Below are 21,270 nucleotides of genomic sequence, written 5' to 3' on the forward strand. Positions count from 1 at the left end.
GCAGAAGAGGCAGGGACACATGTTGGGAACCGCTCCATCATGCCAAAGAGTTCAAAGGCCCCCTTAGGAAAACAGCCCAGAGCTGTAAGGGGATGACACAGACGACCTCAGAGATCATCTCCCTTCTCGTTTGCAAGGCTGGAGGGTTCAGGGCAGCGCTGGTTCCAATTACAGCTTGAGCACAGCTGCCAAATTCCAATGGCACCCACATCTTAGGCAGGGCTTTACCGCCTCTCTTCCTGTATCACCGGACTGATACACAGTATATGCAACTGATTTGGCAGATATATAGATTCAAGAGTAACTTGGCATCATCTGTACATATAGTTGGCAAATTTTCAAACCTTTCCATTCACGTGGATCTCAAAGCCAGTCTCGCTTCATTTGTGAATGCAGTTACTTGCCCAAGTCATGCATGATGCCTTGTAATAACGTTATTTCTCCAATAAGTTTAGACCTGTTGGACAACTTTGTGCTGGAACTAATCATGTTTCCTGACATCCACTGAGGAGTGACTCATAATTTGCATATGTTTGCCTTGTATCATAGTTCCCAACCTGTCAATTGAACTGATTCTATGTAGCCACATTGCACAGCAATGTGGCTTTTTATAAGTCTTGCATATTGTGCTTTTTATCGTCTAATTTCCTTGGCTAAGTATCTTTGATTGTGCTATTCTTAAATATATTGGATACAAATGAAATGTAAAGGCTCAGTAAGTATGGCTTGATGAATAATGCTGGATTTTTTCTACTGTAGGGGTTTAAAAATACACTAAGGGAAAAAATTGCAATTTATTTTTTGAACTTCTGCTTTCATGGAAGAGAAAAATGTTGAAATAGGAAAGAAGGAAAATGGTGGTGAGAGAAATGTTAAGATGAGGTATGAAAGAGACTGGGACAGCATTTTCTTTTCTCTTAGCTGCTCTGCATAAGACTTACAACCAGGTGTACACACTGCAATGATTCACTTTCAGAATATTAGTGGAAAAAAATCATACATAAATTTTAGGCTGGCTTTCTGCATGGTGCCAGTTTCACTGTTGTTCTCTCTTCTTCTTTATTGTCCTCAGCATCACTGATGACAGCCTGTATTTCTTCCACTATAAAGGACAATATCAGGTAGGAGCAGAACATATGAAATTAAGTTTAATAATGGCAAAATAGTATCTGGTAGCCTAGGAAAAAATGTTGCCCCTACAGTGAGGTTAAATAGGTCTGCAGGTGACATTGCTGGAGTAATAACACAGCCCCTAATTCACTGAGTGCAGCTTGTGATAGAACCACGCTGTGCCAGCTGGATAGAGTCCTGCTAGCAATGACTATAAACTTTTTTATTAAACATGATTCAGCTTGTCTTTACTTCCATCTCTCCTCCACTAGTTCTCTGAATTGCAATTTCTATCTTCTTTTTTATATGGTTGGAAAAATAACCCAGATGAAAGCTTTCATTCTTTGCCTTATGAATCTCTTTCCTCAGACCCCCTAATGGGAAATTGTTCCTGGAAAGTTTGGACAGTTCCTCTATTTTCCTTAATACTTGCAAACACTAAACCACTGCCTCAGAAGAGATGTTTGTACTGCCATCCACTGCTCAGGTTTTTTTTTTTTTTTTTTTTTTTCCTGTGTGACTTTTGCTTGTCTCTTTCCCCTTTCTTCAAGGCTAGGGCACAGCTTGTGGAAGTGTGTCACATTTCTGTGGTGCAGCAGAGTGGGAGGCAGCAAATCTGGATCTTATTACCAGTTTGCTCATAATCTTCCTGTGCAAACGTGGGCAAGTTATTTATTTCTGCGCTGCTAATACAGTGATGTTAATCACTTGCTTCATGGGGCAAGGGTGGCCAATCTGTAACATCGTCAGAGTGATTAATGCCCCAGCTCAGATGGGGCTCCCAAAAGAGGTCACTGTCATGTGTATGGAGACTTCTGGGCAACCTGAAGCCCCTCTGTGGGACAGAACAAGTGGGTTACCGCTGCTGATGCTGTACCCAGGAGCCCGGAGATTTGGTGGCAAGGCAGCCTAGACCAGCTCTTCAGCAGGTCCTTGGGTGAGTCATCTCCTTGTTCCACCCTGTTGAAATGTTGGTGCGAAACATGTAGATTAGCAAGGCTGGCTGTAATGTGAAAATAAATGGAAATGGAAACGTGCTGAGCTGTTGTGAGAGAAATATCAAAATCACAGCAAAGAGGGCTGGGAGAGAGCAGGTGGTCCGCTCCCTGCCAGATGCGAGTTTATTCCTGCATGTTTGTCTAAGCCATGCTTTAAAAAGTCCCAGTGATGGACCAAGCTGGCACCAAAGTGCAAATATTAGGGTTGATTCATATTATAATGTACCTTTCAGCCATCTTCTGGTTCCCCAAAATAAACAAACTGCAGGGGTTAAGGAGTGCATTCCTCCTCACACGTGTCAAAAATCTCTGGCTTGCTCTGTTTGCTCAGTTCCCCTGCTCCTATAAATTGTGCAAACTGTGCTCGTCTTGGACACATACTGCCTTATTTTCCCACTTATTGCATAGCTTGGCAATATTAGAAGAGAAATACTCTCCCCCTTTCCTTCTTTTTGTATTCCTGTTAAGCATATTATTTAATTGGGACTGTAAAATGCGAGCACTATTTGCAACCCTTCATGCTTTCTTTGATAGGGAGCACCACAGCATAAAGGTAGTTTAACGGACATGCTAACCCACTCCTTCAAGTACAATCCATCTTTGTGGAGTGTGTAATAAAATGGCCCATACTTGGGACTGACAGGGGTTAAGAATAGATCTGGCAAAACTTGGCATTCCTCCCCAAGAAATGGGACCGAGAGTGCGAGCAACATCCGTGCTCACAGCAAGAAGCCGAGCCTTGGGCTCAGACTCGTGCACCATCCAAACATGATGACAGCCCAGGAAAAAGGAAGAGGAGGAAGAGCTTCCTCTTGATAACTGAGCTAGCTCTCAGTTGCTTCTGATTTTGATCCCCATCCAGCAAAGTGTCCTGCATGGACTTGGTGCACTTCAGTAGTTCTACTGAGGCAGGTGTAATTTCAGGGTGTTGCCCAATTAATCTTTAAAATCATGTCTGGTTAATAAACACTTGCTGAGAATTTTTAATCCTTAAATACTCCGTGCTCCTTGCTAACTATGTGGCAAAGAAAATTGCATAAACATTGATTTCTTTCAAAGGCAACCGTACTCGGTTTGTGGCACTACTTGTGAATTCTAATCTGTCCCACCTGGAGATGTCTCTTTTAATGCTAAACTACACTGGAGATTAAAGTTTTTTGAACTGTATAAACAAGTTCAAAGGTCTTAAAATTGCATTAGTTGGTAGGGTGTAGCTGGTTTACCAGTTACCAAAACAATACTTAACTTCTATACAAACACAACATGCGATTAAATACATTCATCTTGGTCTTCAGAGTAGAATTGAATCAGCTTCCAGAATTCAGCTGTGCTTGATATCCGCACATAACACGAGACGGTCTGGAGAAGGCTTGCCAGGGCTTTTTTGTCTTCTCTTCCTCAGTGTACAAGGAACTGCAAACTAAATGGAGCAATATAATATGAATGTGGAGCTGAGTGATGTTTCAAGGAAAAATCACAGTAATGAGGGTGTTTTGCTTCTGCTGAAAATCACCTCAACTCCTCACACAAGACTTCTGCAACTGGCTTTGTAGGTTTTCACAGTCAGAAAGAAACGTGATATTGTCCGTGGCCTTCATGGACGAGAGAGCGCATACGACATGCTCACGTTCTATCGATTTTCCAGATCCGAGAATGCTAATATTTTTCATATGCAATCACACTGCTGTTTACATTATTTGGGGATTTGAAGTCTGTTTTGATGCTTTATGAAGTCTGACATTGCTTGAATAAACAAATTCTTAATAATTGATTAAAAAGCGGAGTTGTACCACTTAATCTGTCTGTGCAGAGAGAGGTATTTTTCCTCTGGGACAGGAATAACCCAGCATTTAGTTAATCAAGTTTTAAAAGCTGTGAATTTAAGCTCTTTGGGATATATACATTACCAATTGCAGGAAGTTGGGAAATAAAAGGAACTTTTCAAATAAAAAGATGTCAATTTAATAGCGAAGGAGCTGGAAACAGATGTTTCACGCAAAGCATAAGAGTTGTGTCATTCCTTTAGGTTTTCAAAGTCACTTCTTGTCAGATGCATTGGTTAAGAGAGAAAATTAATGAGCTGTGTTAAGTTTTATTACACAATCTTCTGATGTGGGAAAGCTTCCCTCCAGGAACAGCTCTGTGCATGGCTTAACTGATTTAGGCATGCCTGCTGCAGTATTCTCCAGAATGTGTTGGAGATCAAAGTAGGGGGAGTTATTCAGGTTTTATGGCAAGGTAATTAAAAAAATATGGGGATTATTACATATAAATCATACTTGCATAAATTTGCTGGCAAAATAAAATCAAATAAACACGTTTAAAAAATGAGATCAGGAAAACATTCAGCCACATTTTTTACTGTTACAGATGCAAAGCTATACCCTGAAGTCTACACAGATGACCTCTTTCTTCCACTGCGGAGAATTTGGCCCAGTTCCATTTTAGCGGTGTTTTCATTTACTTTAAAAAAAAAAAAAAAAAGAAAAAAAAAGTCATACTGAGCTCTCTGATGTTGTGACAATGTGAAGATGAGGATGGGGACTTTGCACCGTGTACAACTGACAGAGAAACGGTCCCAGGGAGCATCATGGCAGGACTTCCCTTGCTGTCTGAGGTGATTTCATCTGAGATTTTAATCTCCTAGAACAGGGCTCATGTGCCTGAGCATTTACATTGTCAGTGCACAGGTTAATAAAATAGAAAACAAGACATGAGAGCAGACACTGCTCTCCCTGCCTTGTTTCACTGCAGACTGTAAGCAAAAAACAGGTTTGGACCAACAGCTTCTGGAAGAGGGTGTAAAAAAGTCCCTAGAAAACTGAAAGACTTTCTGTTTTCTGATATACAGGACTTCTGAGGAGAAGGAATATGAGCTCAGGGAGGGTTTGTAGCTTGTCCTTTCTGGCCGCATAAGGGAGAAATAGACGCATGTGCTGTGCTCCAAGTAAGGGCTCAGAAATCCCCGACCAGACAGAGGGAGAAATGATCCAGTTGTAAATGTTGAAGTCCTGATCGTGAAGTGCAGAACGCATTTCTCGCTGGGTGGGAGAGAAATGAAGAGAATTGTGAAACTTCTGTTTAATCGGAGGAGAGCTTCCACATTTCTGTCACATAAATATGCAGAAGGGATAAGCTTATAGCTTCAGCTGTCCTGAATGCAGTGACACCATATGAAGACAGAACACACATGCACATGCCTGTATAAACATATACACAGTTGTAGCCAAAATGTTTAACACTGTCAGGCCTGAGCTTTCTCTCTCCAAGGATGTGCATATGCCCTCTTTGGTCTAATTGGGTTTACCACTCTACATGCACATGTATATGCAAGAGATATAAAATACAAGTACCGTTGCTTCTGATGTGAAATAATATTTATTTTCTTGTACCAACTACAGGTCCCTGAGAGAGTACATGTACAGTTCACTCTGGAAGCTACACAGCTGAAGCACTGGCAACAGAAGAAGCAGAATATGCTTGGCTGTCGTTTTAGCGATCTTCTCTGCAGCAGTCCTAATGTGCACGGAAGAGGGGCTATCGCCTGATGACTCCACACGTATGAAACAGTTCAATTTGGATAGTGAAAACCTAGATGAAGTATCAGGTGAAAATTCCCCTGTGCTTTGCTCTTTCGGGCAATTGAATAATTTCCTGAAGGAACTGGGGAAGCTGCCCCCGTGCTGTCAAATGTTTAAAGGTACTTGACTTTAAAATACTGTCCATCTCGACCTTGTCTCTGTGTTTGTCGTGGCAGGTCTCTTCCACTTCTAATCGTTTTCAAAGAATCAATAGATGCTGTGTCTGATAATGATAATGAATGTGTATTAAACATATCTGAAGCTGGAATTTGGAGGCCAGATCTGACAGTATCACAAAACGTAATTGTATTTGCATGCTCTTTTTATATGCACTGCTCTTAATCACATGTGCACAATCTCAAAAGCAAGGGCCAGAAAATTCACTGAGATTTTGAAAAAACAATAATATAAAGCCCATTGCATGATTTAATATAGAATCCTAACAGTAAAGAATTTGATGATTTATCTGGTTCTTATTTGATGTACCTCTACTGCCACAGTTAATATAGTGTTTGCAGTGCACACATAAAGCAGATACCCCTGGATTCTTCTCTAAAAGAGTTAAATTATTTTATGGTCACATGTGCTGTCTTTCCTGTTATTTTTTTCCACAATCTCTATAGGCTGTATTTAGTTTATATAAGTTCCTCTTAACAGCTTTCAGCAGGATTTGCTTTAATATAATGGTAGAGGTAGATGGTTATAAAAAAGGATATAAAGATGCTTCTAAGAAATTTTTAAGCATGAAGAGAGCCTGTCTTTCTTGGTAATTACCAAAGTCTATAAGAAAAGTAAGCCTCCAGTGAAGTATTTGGAGACAGACTATTCTGTTCTGGCTCAGACTATTTGGTCCTGCTGCTAATGATTGCGTATTTCACTACAGCAGAATAAAAATCAACCTCTTACAAATATCAGTCAATGTCCTTAAAGTATTTCAGCTCTCAAAGTGGAATTAAAGTAGTATCTAAGTTTTCCTGAAGGCTGACGCTGGCCCTTCAGAGGTGTGGTTGAATTTCAGTCCTACTTCTTTTGTATACTGGAAAACCTCAGGGAGCTGAGGGTTTTCTTGGTTTTGCTGCAGATGTGCTGCATGCATGTGTGAATATTTTCTGTAAGATCTGCGAGACAGGAATGTACAATGCCTGACCCCAGCCTTTGGGATACTTAGAGCAATAGTCCATATCTAAGTCCTTGCGTCTAGTAGGAAGCTGGTGACTTTTACTGGCTTATTATTGGCTTATCTTAATGGCTGCAAGTTAAAGACCCAGGGGCAGCATTATTGAGAAGTTCATTTGTGTCTGGGTTTGTTGGTGCATATCTGCTCCCTGCTTGCATCCTAAAGTGTTATGTTTCATAACTAGTTGTTGCTACTGGTCCTGGTGCTGCTGCTGCTGCTGGCAGCTGTATTTCTCTGGTTCCCAGTTCTCTTGCTGGCTTCCTCTGGGGAGGCAGCATGGTGGGGATATCCTCCACCAACCTCTCTGCTCTACTGGAGGGACTGAGGAGGTAAGGGATGAAACCGGACAGACAATCTGTTGATAATTCATGGCTCTGCTTCTCCGTTGCCTCCTGGAAGGAAGATGCTGTGACTCAGCACACAGTTTGAGTTCCTTGTTCTGCTGAGCACACCAGCACCATGCAGCAACCCCTGATGGTCAGTGTGGTGTGCATTGTCTGCTGCTTGCCTTCCACAGGGAGCCCTGGGGGCTGCAGGCAGAGCTGCCCGCATGCTGGTGGAGCCCTGGCAGATGTGAGCATAGGGCCTTCCTCCCAAAGCCAACACGAGCCCTCTCTGCAGTTATGTTAATATCTAGAGTGGGAAGAAACTGACCCTAAGGAGTTAGCTACCTAACATCCTTGTTTCTCCCTTTGTAAAATGGCATCATCACTGCAAAATATCTTGAAATTCTTAGCTATAAGCTGCTATAAAAATGGGAACATTATTGTTATTATTAGCTTACTGTGGAACTAGAACAAGAAAATTATCCCGGACTTTTTTTCGTATGTATTTATGCCTTGCAGACAGCCTACATGGACCTGGATCCAGACAGACTCATGGGCACAATGTGTCTCAAGGCATAAATAATTTCAAAAGCTCACTACGTTCAGTTCAGACATTTTAATCTTCTCTATTTCGAAGAGGCTGTGTTATCAGCCTAACTGCATTTGTTAAACCATCTGCAGACACAGTTTTTTGTTTGTGCATTAGCCTCAGTGTCAGCAGCAGAATGATCACCAGAGGTGGTGCTAACTATCAAACATGTAATTGCTCCCCAGTAATAGTACCTAAAGGGGAGATAGGACATTATAAAAACAGCTTCTTTTGGTTCTAAAAGGATCAGATGAGATGGGGAGCCTGCTCTGAACAGTTAGGATGATTTTGTGACGAGATACATGGTTTAGGTAATCTGATTGTGAGCCATCTGCATTTTACACCTCCCCGGTGGCTAGATTTACTCTTTGTCTGTTTTTAATTTGGGATTTCTTTTGCTTTCAGCTATGTGCGCTGATGAGATTTTGATATTTTCTGGTACAACGCAGTGTAATAGAGTGGTTTTGCCTAAATGGACCTATATTAATTTATGTGAAGCAAGGGCATGCATTTCTGACAAAGATCTCTCTAATCTATTGAACATGTTATGTTAATGTTTATTGATTTTCTGATGAGTGCAATGATTAGGTAATTATCTACAAATCCTTTCTCTTCTGAATGTGCAGTGTATAATATATGGTTTCATGGATTAAATAATGGCATACACTTGCAGCAATGCGCTCCTACACAAGATCTTCCTCATTTATAAATTAGATGCACCACATATTCGAGCATGGCATCAGTTAAGCTGACATGCACCGAGGTCCTTGCTGGCCAATTTCTGGTGCATGTGTCCAAATGAGTGCATAACATTGTACATTGAGGTGTTCAATACAAATTCAATTACATCAGTAAAGCTGCTGTAAGAAAACCTTCTTACATTTTTGAGCAAATAATGCTCAGTACAAGTGTTTTTCGATGGCATTTTCATTGTTACCAGGACCAGTATTGTAGAGATAACTGGAATTTCTGGTGTGACTATGCAAACGCACAGTGTGTCTGTTCTCCTACAGACCACGATGTGCTCAGGAATTAGAACACAACAGCAGTTTGTGATAAACAGAGAGAAAATAACTTTAACAGGTGATCTTTTAGTGGCATTACTTAGTTTCTCAGTCAAATTATGAACACTTTTGCCTATTTGCCTTCCTCTCTTGCAACACCCTTGCCAGATATCCCTTTCTCTGTGTATTTAATGAGTACCCTTCCTTCACTTTGCACATAATCACTTGCCTTTTACATATGCATTTACAAAACACTAGTGCAATGTGAATTTAAATGCACAGACCAAACGAGGAGTGAATCCATACTCTAAATGTCGAAAAGCAGCCACAAGATATACTTTGAAAACATGAAGCTGCTCAGTCAGAAGGAGGAATTTCAGTTCTTGCAATTAACCCTGCTCTGGTAATCCTACTGCAAGAAGGCATACACATCTGTTTGTCTTTCCACACAATGTGCACTGTGGCAGGATGAAAATGAGAAGCAGAACTAGTTGCCCTTTCAGGAATTCCCAGATCTATTGTAAGATTATTATCTTGCCATTTAGACCGTTTGAAGATGGCACAAGTAATAAAAGAGAATAAAAAACAACCCAATTGTCACTAAATTCCAGCACAGAAATTATACTTAAATCTCCCCAGTATGCTTCAAAACCAGCTTGTCTTCTTTTCTGTACTTGTGCCTATATTCACTATAGGTAAGTGACTGTTTTTCAGCTTTGAACTAATTATCATTCCTGAAAGTATTTTCCAAGCCACAACGGCTTTATGGGCCAGCTTCTGTTCTCAGTGAATTACAGGAGTTCTGCTGGTGACTTCAACAGGAGCACGAGCCGTGTTAATAAAGTAGACCTATAAAAGAAAAAGGGGGGAAAAAGGAAGCAAAATACTTTACCAGTGCATTGAGGTTAAGGTTAGAAGATTGTGTTAGTGGTTACGGTAAAATGATTCATTCTACAGCTTTTTTTTTTAAATAAAATGCAGCATTGGCTTTCTATGCACATCCTGACCTCTGCCTGTGTACATACTCTAACTGCATATTCTGACTTTGGCAGAAAGAAAATACTGGAGTCGTTTTTGTTTTGCATTTACTACAAACATCTCTTTTGGAGTCCATGTGACAGATCAGCTATTTCTCCCCTGCTGCTCTCAAGTTTTGATAATATCAGCCTTAAAAATTGCATTTCTTTGGCAAATTTCTCCAGGATAAAGTCAGCCATAAACTGGAAGAAAAATGCCTTTAGGCTTACGAATTCTTCCTTCTCTCAAGCATCAAAATGCTGTTATTTTGAGAAGTGTCTGTGTTCATTGTTTCTCTGAAATCTGAACTTTTTCCACTTGGAGACAGTTAACTCCCTGAGAATCTTGCAGGAGCGGTATTAGATGTTGATCTCCTCGCAGGAGGACGGGGTGCAGCAGACAGCCAGGCCACATCGATCCCGGCTGCAGGACGTGTTTAGTGAAAAATCTATAGGGCTCAGCTTAGGGTGTCAGCTGTCAGTCTGCAGAGCATCTGTCAGAGGAGTATTTGCTTCGCTGCCGCTGAATGTGAGTAATGCTTTCACAATATGGCAGTACGATGCTATAGATTACAGTTGTAATGGAGCACATCCTGAACAGCTGAGCCTGCTCTCTCTCGCTCATTCAATAGCAAGAGTTGCCTCGCTATAAGAGCTTGGGGGATTATGTACTCCAAACAGCTGTCTATAGCACCATGGATTTATTTGGGCTAAATGAGAACTTGCTTTCTTTAGCTAAATCAAACTTTATCAGACAGTTTTACTGTTGGCAGTTAAAATAAAATGTGTTTGCTGAACAGTAAACACCTTGTTACTGTTAGGAAGGATTATATAAACAAAAGGCATACACAATGAAGTCTTATGCCAACTGACTTACTGTCAAAATAATATACTGCTGCTAGCGGAATTGTGCTCACTTGAAGGAAATTATAGGCCTAAAAACACATCTTGAATGACAAAGAAACCATTTTTCCACAAATAATCTTTAAAAAGTTTAATACACTGTGCCTTGTAGAAGGGGTTTCAGAGACCAAGGATGGTGTATCCTCATAAACGAAGGTTAGGAAAAACTGTGTGAATTGCCTAAAATCTTCAAAGTTTTACTGTATTTGCATAATGCTCTGGCACAAGTGGATTTAGCACTTTTCCCTCTATGACATACATAGAAGTGGTTTTTGTCCAACAAAACCTATACATTTTCTCTTTTAAAATTGGATAGGCTCTTCTTCTTTCAATTATTACACTATGTAATCTACACAGCTACAGAATGCTCATGAGCAACCAAATATGTATTTCAATAATAACGGGCAATTTATGTGCCATAAATCAGCTTCCTTTCAAGCCTCAAAAAAATGAAAGTAGGGCAGACTTTCTCTTGTATAATCACAACAAAGAAAAAAGGCAGCCCAGCAAAGTCACTAAAAGGAGTAACACTGATCTCAATGAATTTCAGATTATTCTTTAGAGAGTTTGAAAATGATTTTATATTCTTTGTGTTAAAGACAGAAGTCCCAATTTAGGAAAGCATAAGGCTATTGCTATTTAGACTTTCTCACTGAATTCTGAATTTTATTGTGCAAAATGATTTGAATATCTTTTAACTAATAATTAAAACACCACAATCCAGCAGAAAAGATCCAGGAACTGCCTTCTGCTTGCACTATGTGACTGCAATGTAGACTGGAAAGATGGATGACAACTTGAAGGTCAAGAGTTGCAGGCAGAATTTGGGTTAATGAGTTCTGTTATAAAGAACTTTTCAAGAAGGAAAGATTCAGAAGTCCACAAATTCTTGAGGACAGTTCTGTTATCTACAGAAATATGTGTTGTAGAAGATAAATTAAGCATTGTTTAGTGTAATTAGATTTATTCATTATTAGATGTGTCTGTTGTACTTAGGAAAATCTCTTTTTCAAGGTAGAGAATAAGCTGGAAGCTTAAAAAGGGAAATCTTAATGTTGCCCTATAAATTTTTCTTTAGCAAAAACTAGCTCCAGCTGAAGTTAAGATTAATTTTTCCACACATTTCTCAACAGAATGTGGATTATGTTCTTAATGTTATGCTTGATCTCTGAAATGCTCCTTTTCTTTTCCAGATTCTCACTGAAAACTCACAAAATATTATTCTGTGGACAAATACACCAATCTTGTTGCAATTATTTTTTGCATTTCTTTAGGGATGTTTGATAATCGTCGTAATCCCTCTGTGCTTTATGTCCTGGCAATAGAGTTTGCAGTGTAGTAAAACATAGACAGGATCCTCAAATCCACCTTCTTATATACTAAAAGTAATGAATGAAAATGTTTCTTCAGTTTTATCTTTCAGTAAAAGTCAGAGAGAAATACCTGGTTAATAAGTGTCACTGCTGTAAATTTCAGGACAAGCCCTGTAATTGTCATTTTGTTGTGTTAACTTGATAGAGGCATTTAGGTGTCTTTCCATGGGAAATCAAGTATAAAGTGACTTCACAACTATTGGCTATTGGTCTTCTTTAAGCATATAATTTATACTGCTGTGCAAGTGCTCTACCTTGGCTAATTAATTAGGGTCAAATCCATTACAGGTTCATACTGTTGACCTTTGACATAAACCTGAAGGATCAGGAAAGATGATCATCTGTTTTAATTATTTTCTGAATTCAGTTTTAAAGAAAATGCAACTACAGACAAGGTATTTTACAGAGAATATGATACCTTAGGGTTTTGTTCTTCTTCATACCAGGCATTAAATGGCTTACTGTTCAAAGAAAAAGTCTGTCATTTATGAAACTCAATGCAAATTTGGTAGCACAGTATACTTCATTCTTGCACGTATTAAAATCCTTTCTACTACATGTGATAATAGAACAGAGCTGTGACAAAAGGAGATACATAATTAAAATCAATTCTCCCATGCACTAACAAGCTCCAGTGAGAATCAATTAACAGTTCCTGAGCAAGTTGCTCTGCAAGCAGCAGGTCAAGTGAAGCACAGTTTACTTCAGATTTATTTACTTCTGTCCATTACATTTCTTGGCTGAAAAAACCACTGACACTTGAAGAGGAAGAGACAATACGTGTCACATCTATTTGGAGCCATTCATACCCCAACTGTCCGGTCAGTTCACGTGTGTTCTTTGGCCAGGTGCCTACTGTTATGCAGAGTGTTTAATTGCAGAACTCTGCCTGCCCCACTGTCTGGGCTATTGCACTAAAATAGCTACTGATTATCACTATTTCTACAAAGTTAGTTATCTCTGTGACCTGTAATCCTGTGTCAAATGTGGTTGACATTTGGGAAAGATTTCAGAAGTTAGAAGGAGACAAAGTGTGTGATTGCACAGGCTCATTTCCTCAGGGAAGAGTAATACACAAGAATATACATGTATTTGCAGTGATTTATCTGGTAACATATGTACCAAAGCTGTAGGTAATTTGAGATTTTGCGGTACGTATAAATGCTGTGTTCTGAGAGTAGCAAAGTGAACTGAAGTTAAAAAGTTGAAACACAAAGGAGCTTGAAAAATTCTTACTTTGGATCTGCTGCCAGAAACATAAAGTATGTTACCTCCAAAAATAAGAGCCCTGTTTTCCAGATGATGTGAGCTTGGCCTTTAAACAGGGATCAAACTCTTTGCTTTGTGAAAAAATAAACGGACACCTATACTCCGACTACTATCTCTCAATTACTTTCCATAGGAATTAGACACAGAGCCTAAAAGCCCTTAGCAAAACTATTGCCTCCTGACAGCTGCTTTTCTGGACTTGCCTAGCCTGCATTCACCTTACTTTCAATCATAAGTGAATTTTAAATTCTTTCCAGGGCAGTTATTAGAGTCTCAGCCATCTCTCAATGCCACACTAGAGTCCTAGTGGACCTTCTTCTTGATCACCATTAAAGAAAAGTCCAGCAGTTCCATTTTAAATTGAACTTAGGATTTGCAGCCGTTTTGGGCACAAGAATGACATGGAAGTATTAGAATGAGTCCTGAGAAGGGCCACAAAGATGATCAGAGGGCTGGAGCACCTCTTGTATAAGGACAGGCTGAGGGAGTTGGGGTTGTTCAGCCTGGAGAAGAAAAGGCTCTGGAGAGGCCTTACAGTGGCCTTCCAGTACTTAAAGGGGGCTACAGGAAAGCTGGGGAGGGACATTTTGTCAGGGGATGTAACAGGACAAGGTGTAATGGCTTTAAACTAAAAGAGGGTAGGTTTAAATTAGTCATTAGGAAGAAATTCTTCACTCAGAGAGTGGTGAGGCCCTGGCACAGGCTGCCCAGAGAGGCTGTGGATGCCCCATCCCTGGAGGTGTTCAAGGCCAGGCTGGATGGGGCTTTGGGCAACCTGGTCTGGTGGGAGGTGTCCCTGCCCATGGCAGGGGGTTGGAACTAGATGGTCATTAAGTTTCCTTCCAACCCAAACCATTTTGTGATTCCATGGGTTTCTACCTCTAGAAAACAGGAAAATGCACGTCTTTAGTACTGTTTACTGTACCGTGCATTTGGTTGAACCGAGTCTGATTCACATACCTTCTGCATCCACTCGTGTACTACTGTCCCTGATAAAAGCGCTGGAGTCCTCTTACACAGTGGCTTTTTCCATGTTTCAAAATTCTGGTGGTAAGGACCCCTCATGCTTCATCAGGCCATCTTTAACTAAATGGTTAGTCCTCTATTGCTCCATCTGCAAAAACCACCATCCTGACTGTTAAATTAGCATTTGACATTTCTCCTTCCTAAATCATATGGTCCATGAGTACTGTTCATAATTTGGCTCCCTGAAACTAGAATGTCCTCTGGGTTCAGTAAAGAGCATAATGAGGGACAGCAAAAAATTCTTTCCGGTTCAGTTCATTGACTTGTGGCGTCTGCTTTTCAGAGACTTTAGGAAGAAGGTGCTGAATTGCACACAGCAGAATGTCTCCTGGGGAAAGGGCGCGATGGAAATCAGAAGACAAAACATTTAAATCAACAGGGTATTTCAGGAAGCCACGTGATATGAAGTACGTTTTCTTTCTGATGTGCAGGCAAATTAACTCATATCAAAGACAGGTTATATACTTTGAATTGTTAAAAGTTCCATAGCTCTTTAAATACCTGCCAGCCAGAATATGGGTTTGCATGTTTTCGGTAACACACATTAGTTCTGACCCTCCTCCAACTGAAATCAGTGGGAATTTGGCCAACTACATCAAAGGAAACAACACTGGGACATATAAGTTTGATGCAGATGACTGATTATTGAAAAATATGTATTTGTATGCGTGAGAAATAGGACAAAATAAAAACCAGGAATACAATCCCCACTCGATTTAAAGAAGTGTTTGGATTCAGATTTTTTTTTCAATTCTGTTCCAGAGCAGATTTAAAACTACACAAATAGCTGCCCTTCTCCATTTCCCCCTTTTCGAGATGGCAAAAGTTTCAGGAAAATCAGATTGATCTGTGAGATTACCAGCACTGTGGAAACTGAGAGCATATCAGCATGATTAGGACCTTTCTCATGATTACTGAAACATCAGCATTTTCCCTTGATATGGCCTCAGATGTAAACCTTGATCCTAAGCCTAAAATATACCCTATTTTAATGTAGTTATCTCTAACCTGAACTACATACTGAAATGTATACTCTGGGGTCTGCAGAGAGGCCGTTAAGCTACACTATCAGCACAAAAAGGCTTTAAGATTGACTTAACTAGGCACTGGGAAAGCCGGAATGCCCCTTGTCTCCCTGTACTTAACATCAAGGGAAACAACCTGGGGAAAAGGGATTGTGAGCATACTGAGGCAGAACCCCTGCAGGTTTTACATCCTCAGTGGGTATCTAGAGGCAATAGAGAACATGATCTGAGTCCAAAGGGATTCCTCAAGGTATGGGGAAACTTCCACAGACAGACAGATGCATGGTTAGGTACAAGAGACACGAACACTTTTTGTTTCTCCCTCTCTGCCTTCCTACAGAAGCCCTAATTCCAAAACTTGCCATTTTGTCTAAAATAATTTTGAGGGTAATGCTGTGGATTTTGCTGTATGCAACTTTTGGCAGCGTCAACAGTAAAAGACAACCTTTCAGTGTACGTTTCTATTTGCAGTGTTCATAAAACTTGGACTATCTGCAGTTGCAAAAAATGAACAAATAGATCAGGAGGCATTCATTTTATTTTCCAGGTCTTGAATTTCTTCTAACATGCTGTTTTTCTGTACCTGTGTCCTTTGAACTGTCACAGACACCCCTCAGCACCCCCTCCCATAAAAAAAAGAGCCTGCATAGCATGGAAAACCCTCAAAATAAATAGAAAATAACTCATTTTTTCCCCCAAAGCACTCACATTTGTTCCTTTAAAATTAGGACTCAGCAAATAGTTGGAATACATCTGTACTCAGAGGAATCCACATCAGATCATAAATTTGTTCATGTTAAATACAAACATATGAATGCACTCTTATATCCAGGGACTATGGAAGGGTTTAGAATTTGCACACTTCAGCCTGTGTAATGCCAGGGCAATGTTTCACTCATCTATGTAAATAGAAAGCAGGCTTGTTGTATTAAAGGCATAAGTATCCTTATGCTCTGCATAAACATCACAGGATTCAATTTTGGGAAGGAATCACTTAATTTGTCATATCTTTTATTGTGATTGACTTCAGTGATGGGCATACACAAACATATGATTTTCCACTCAGTGTATCGGTGTGTCTCTTGCTGTGCATTTGCTGCTAGAGTAATGGAAAAAAGATTAATCTCAGATATGCAAATAAGCTTAATTGAGTAAAACAGGACAAATTGCCCCATCATCGGAGCAGTTCCTAGCTTGGCAATGTTGCACACACACCAAGGGCACCAGGAGAGGATTCATGTGACTGCCCCTCATTCCTTCCACAAACCTTTCATTAAAAAAAAAAAAAAAGAAAAAAGAAAAAGCTGACAACCTGCCTGACAACCTTAAAGTTTATAGCCCTTGTTGTTGCAAAGAAGAGGGTAAATGTGAAAACAGTTGACACACAAGGCCCCAGAATCGAGTCTCTGCTAAGATCATTAACTACGTGTTTGTGCATTTTCAGTGTTGGCAGTTCCAAAGAGAGCAGAGGATTTTGGCTTGTGTGGGGTGGCAGTGCTGGTGGCATGGGAGGTGCCCTTGGAAAACCTCTCTTCTGCCTCCTGGGGCTGCAGGAGGAGGTCGAACAATCTGTTGTAAAGCCCTGTCCTTAGGCTCTGTACATTGGTGCTATTTATGCTATGCCATAAATAAAGGGAATGGTTTATTATGGTCATAGTGTTAAAGAAGCATGCCTAAAACCAGCCGCTTACTGATGAGGGAGAGAAACCTAAAGGGGAAAAAAATGCACTTTAAGAAATATTTGTCATGAAGTATCATTTATAACTTTCCCACCTCTGAAACTTCATTTTTCCTCCTCCCCTGGAAAAACTGGGAAAAAATATGGAGTCTAAGGAAACCTAATTGTATGTGTATGCCAGATGGAAGTTTTGTTAAGCCATCCACTTCTTGTGAGCTGTCTCCCTTGGGGCTATTATTTATCATCTTTTACAAAACCGATAAAGAGGATTTCCTGCTTCAAAAAAACGCAGACCTTAGGGTCCAATACTAAAAAACCTTACTTATATGAGGACTCCCACTGAAGACAGTGGAATTCCTTGTATGGGAAAGCATTTGCAAGATCAGCTACTAGGAACAGAAGGAAGCATAGAATAGATGACTATAATACTGGGGAAAAGCTACAAAATGAAAAGAGGAGGGATGGGAACATATGGTCATGTAAAATTATGGAAGATAGTGTTATTATCTAGACCCACCACTTTTAAAAAATTGTTTTCTTTAATTCAGCAATGTGTCTTTATATAATGAAGTATCTATTGATTTTTCAGCCCTGTTAAAATAGTTTTGGAGAAACTACTACAGGAGAAAAAAAAAAAATCTAATTTGATCAAGCCAAGGTTTTGTGATCTTCTGTATCTCATCACTATGATATCTCCAGTACAGGTTTTTCTTTGTTTCATATGAAAATTAAGATTTGAATCTGAAAAAAATAGATTTCTCTGAATTGGTAAATTAAAAGGTAAGAGAAGCATATCGCTGTTAGAGTCAGAGGGCGCTAGCCTTAGAGAGATATGCAGGTAGTGCAAGGAAGAGAGGGTTGCCCTCTTTTTAAGACTCAGACATCAGCCAGTTGCACAGGTAGGACAGAAAGGCTGGGTTCAATCATGTAGCAGTCATGTACTGCCAATTTGATGACTTTTCATCAGCAGCTGTACAAATCTTATCTTCACAGTTCTTATTTGTTCTTCAGTTTTTCTTAGGGATGTATGGTCTTTATTCAAGACTGTGTCAAGATTTTTTTAGTTGAACTGGATTTACTTGGCTGGGCTGGATAGTGCTTTGGCTCTCAGGGCTGGAGTTATTTCATCACTAAACAGAGTGACTCAAACTGAAACCCTGAAGAACAGTTGCTCTTGGAAAACCTTTCTGGATTTTTAAACTGCTGAACTTCTCCTGCCATCACTGCCCTCAAAGCAGTGGTAGTCTGTTGTAGCTTTATGATGAACTGCAAATACAGGCCTGGCAAGCCTTACAGGGAGAAATACCTTGTGTATAGATGGGAAAAGGGATAAGCTGTCAGGTATACAAGCCCTTCTTTAAGCAAGCAACATAAGCAAGTGAAGCTTGGAGCAATTATTCCCAAGTTGTATTTAACTTGACATTTGTTCTTTTTCAAACTCCAAGACGGGATTCCTTGCTCAAAAGTGTGCCCATTTGTTCGAAAATATCAGTCAATTTGACAAAATGTTTTAGTAACCTTGCTCTCTCTTGGAAGAACAATCACCAGCCTAAAGCATGTCTTGGACTAAAGTTTGTCATAATAATCACTGTGATCTGTTTATTCAGTGAACCTTCTTTTGGCCCTTGAACAGTTGTTTTTTTTTTTTTATAATGCTACTTTTGACATTTGTAATTCTCAAGTTTGTGAGGTTTCCAAACATATTTGATCTAGGAACAGCACGTACACAATTTGTGCTTGCTATTCTGAATTCACTTATCCAAGATTTGTGATTGATCATAGCTCCATTTTGCTTGTTTGGGAGGATGATTTATGTGTTTATAAAGTATTTCTGCTTCTCAACTTCCTATGCATTTGATTTTAACTATTATTATTATTATTATTATTATTATTATTATTATTATTATTATTTGCACAGAGTTTAGACCCTGGAAAATTCAAACACCTGAATTCAAGAAGTATGAAATATATGTACTTTTCTTTCTTCTGTCACGCTAATGGCATACTAGAATGTCCTAAAAACAAAACTCAGTGATAAGATTATTAGTTTGTTAAAATGCACACAAAATGGCACATTCTAACTGGTGAAGTAAATGACACTGAAGAGGTTCGGTCAAGACATTATTCTGAGAAGCCCAAGCCTCTGTTAATCTCTGCGCTACCAGAAATCATTTCCTTTTTTTTCAGATTTGGTACAAGCTTCATGTGTAACTTTCCTGTGCGTGGCACACAGCATTTTTATCACTATTCCTCTGTGTAACCTCAAGCTTTTAAATTATGGGCACCATGACATTCTTTTAAAGAATACAGTGAAAAGGAAGATAACTCCAGAAGGGCTGTGACAGGTTAAGAAAAGCTTTTGTTTGATTGAATGCATTCACCTTGTTAGCTCCAGCTCTGTAGAGTCTTCCTAAGACATTGAATTTACACTTGCTTGCAAAGCACCAGAACACAAAAAAATCTGTATTCAACTCTTATGAACCTTTCATGGAGTGCAGCTGAGTCTCTGTACTGTCCTACTCTCATTCTTAGACTTCTTTTGGAATGGGCTGTTCCAAAAGCAGACACACACACTCATGCACACACATTTTTATACACATGTATACATTTGTTTTTTCATATACATATGTGTACTTATGGGCTCACACAGACGCTTATATTGCATGAAAGAAAGTCCAGGCAATTAAATAATCACAAGAGAGAAATTTGTTCCTGTGTATTACCAGAAATTAAACATTATGCCTGTGGTCTCCTTCTGTTCCACCCTGGGTAGTTCTGTTAGCTAAAATATATCTGTTAGCACTATCAAAAAAATGAAATCTATGTTTTTTACTTAAAATGTGATGGGATATTGCCTGGAATATTTTCTCATATAGACAGTGTTATCTGAGTCCTTCCTTGGCAAGAAGTTCAATCTGAAGGCAGTTCAGTTCTCAGATGGTGTCAGCAGTTTACTCTGTGACGCCTCTGGAAGCAGGGCTCACTTGTCCTTTTAAGGAATTCCCTGTTCCCAAATTCAGCATTCGGTAAACTCACACTCAACCATGAAATCTCATTCAATTACTATAAACAATTCTGGAATTCATTTAAAGAATTACCCATTTACTCTAGGCACTAGAGGACATAATCCACGTGTACAGAGCACATGCGCTGTGTCATCTACGTGGCCTTCACTGATGACTGCAGCTTGGGATGCTTCAGCCCGGCTAAGCCTCAGTGAGCACAGACATCCCTGAGCCCTCGTATTTGTTAGCTGTGCTGGGGGCAGCCACTGCCACAAGCACTCCAGCACATGGGGATAGATTAAGCCTTTCACAACCTATAAGGCACGCCTAAAAACAGACCCTATGGAAGAGCTATGTCACAAATTTCAGGGGCTTTCCATTTCTTTCTTCTATTTTTGAGAGACCAGCACTCATAAAGCAGTGTTGAGAGGACATTATAGTGAGGAAGCCAGCAGTAAATTTGTAGCTTTGCCTCTAACAGCTGGCTTGAGAGGGACCAGCCATCAGAACTGAGGAGGAGGAATGTGGGACAGGGGAGCGAAAGGGAGACTCTAATAATACTCATAATTAAAATGCTGCATTTTAGCTGCTAGGGAAAACCGTGCTGCAGATTTCTGGAAGAAATTTGATTCCAAGAAGTGCAAGAGGCTGTGAGTAAAAATTCTTTCATAAGCAGGAAGCAAGAGGGAGAACTATAAGGAAATATTCTGTTTATTTTGGCCATAATTCTAAAAAACCTGGGGTAAAACTGAAGAGAAATGAAAGAAAGAATATTTATAAGTGATGTGTGAAAAGTACCTCAGATTTCTGGACACTGCAAAGCTAATTATGAATGTGAGTAATTTATTCTTGTGTTGTCCCTGAACTAATCAATATTTTGCACTTTATTAGGAATAGAAACTTGCATTGTCTCTTTCAAACATATGGTAGTTAGCTGATTAATTGAGTGGTTTGTGCAGTAGTATGACCAGCTGTTATAAATGTTTTAGTAATTTTTTGGCATTAAAAGTAAACAGTTTTCTTTTTTTTTTCTTTTCTTTTTTCTTTTATTCAGCTGGGCTGAATAGGAAAGCACATAGCCAATAAACCTAGATCTTGTTTCATATCCTGAATTTTGTTTTGAATCTGTAATAACCCTAAATGTGTTGCTGTGCTTCTAAGCAGCTTCTTACAAGATGCAAAACCAGGTA

At 39.6% G+C, this 21,270-nt stretch overlaps 1 protein-coding gene across 1 annotated transcript in view; it reads left to right on the forward strand.

The window, feature by feature from the left end:
- BICRAL (BICRA like chromatin remodeling complex associated protein) overlaps positions 1–21,270 on the forward strand; it is a 277,400-nt gene that overhangs the window by 194,252 nt on the left and 61,878 nt on the right. The window contains exons 19-20 of the mRNA XM_066993763.1: positions 4,479–4,725; positions 5,510–10,330. The gene's annotated coding sequence lies outside the window, so the exon portion shown is untranslated. The remainder of the gene's footprint in view (positions 1–4,478; positions 4,726–5,509; positions 10,331–21,270) is intronic.

The sequence above is a fragment of the Anser cygnoides genome, chromosome 3 (genome assembly GCF_040182565.1).
Source record: "Anser cygnoides isolate HZ-2024a breed goose chromosome 3, Taihu_goose_T2T_genome, whole genome shotgun sequence".
NCBI classification, from domain to species: Eukaryota; Metazoa; Chordata; class Aves; order Anseriformes; family Anatidae; genus Anser; species Anser cygnoides.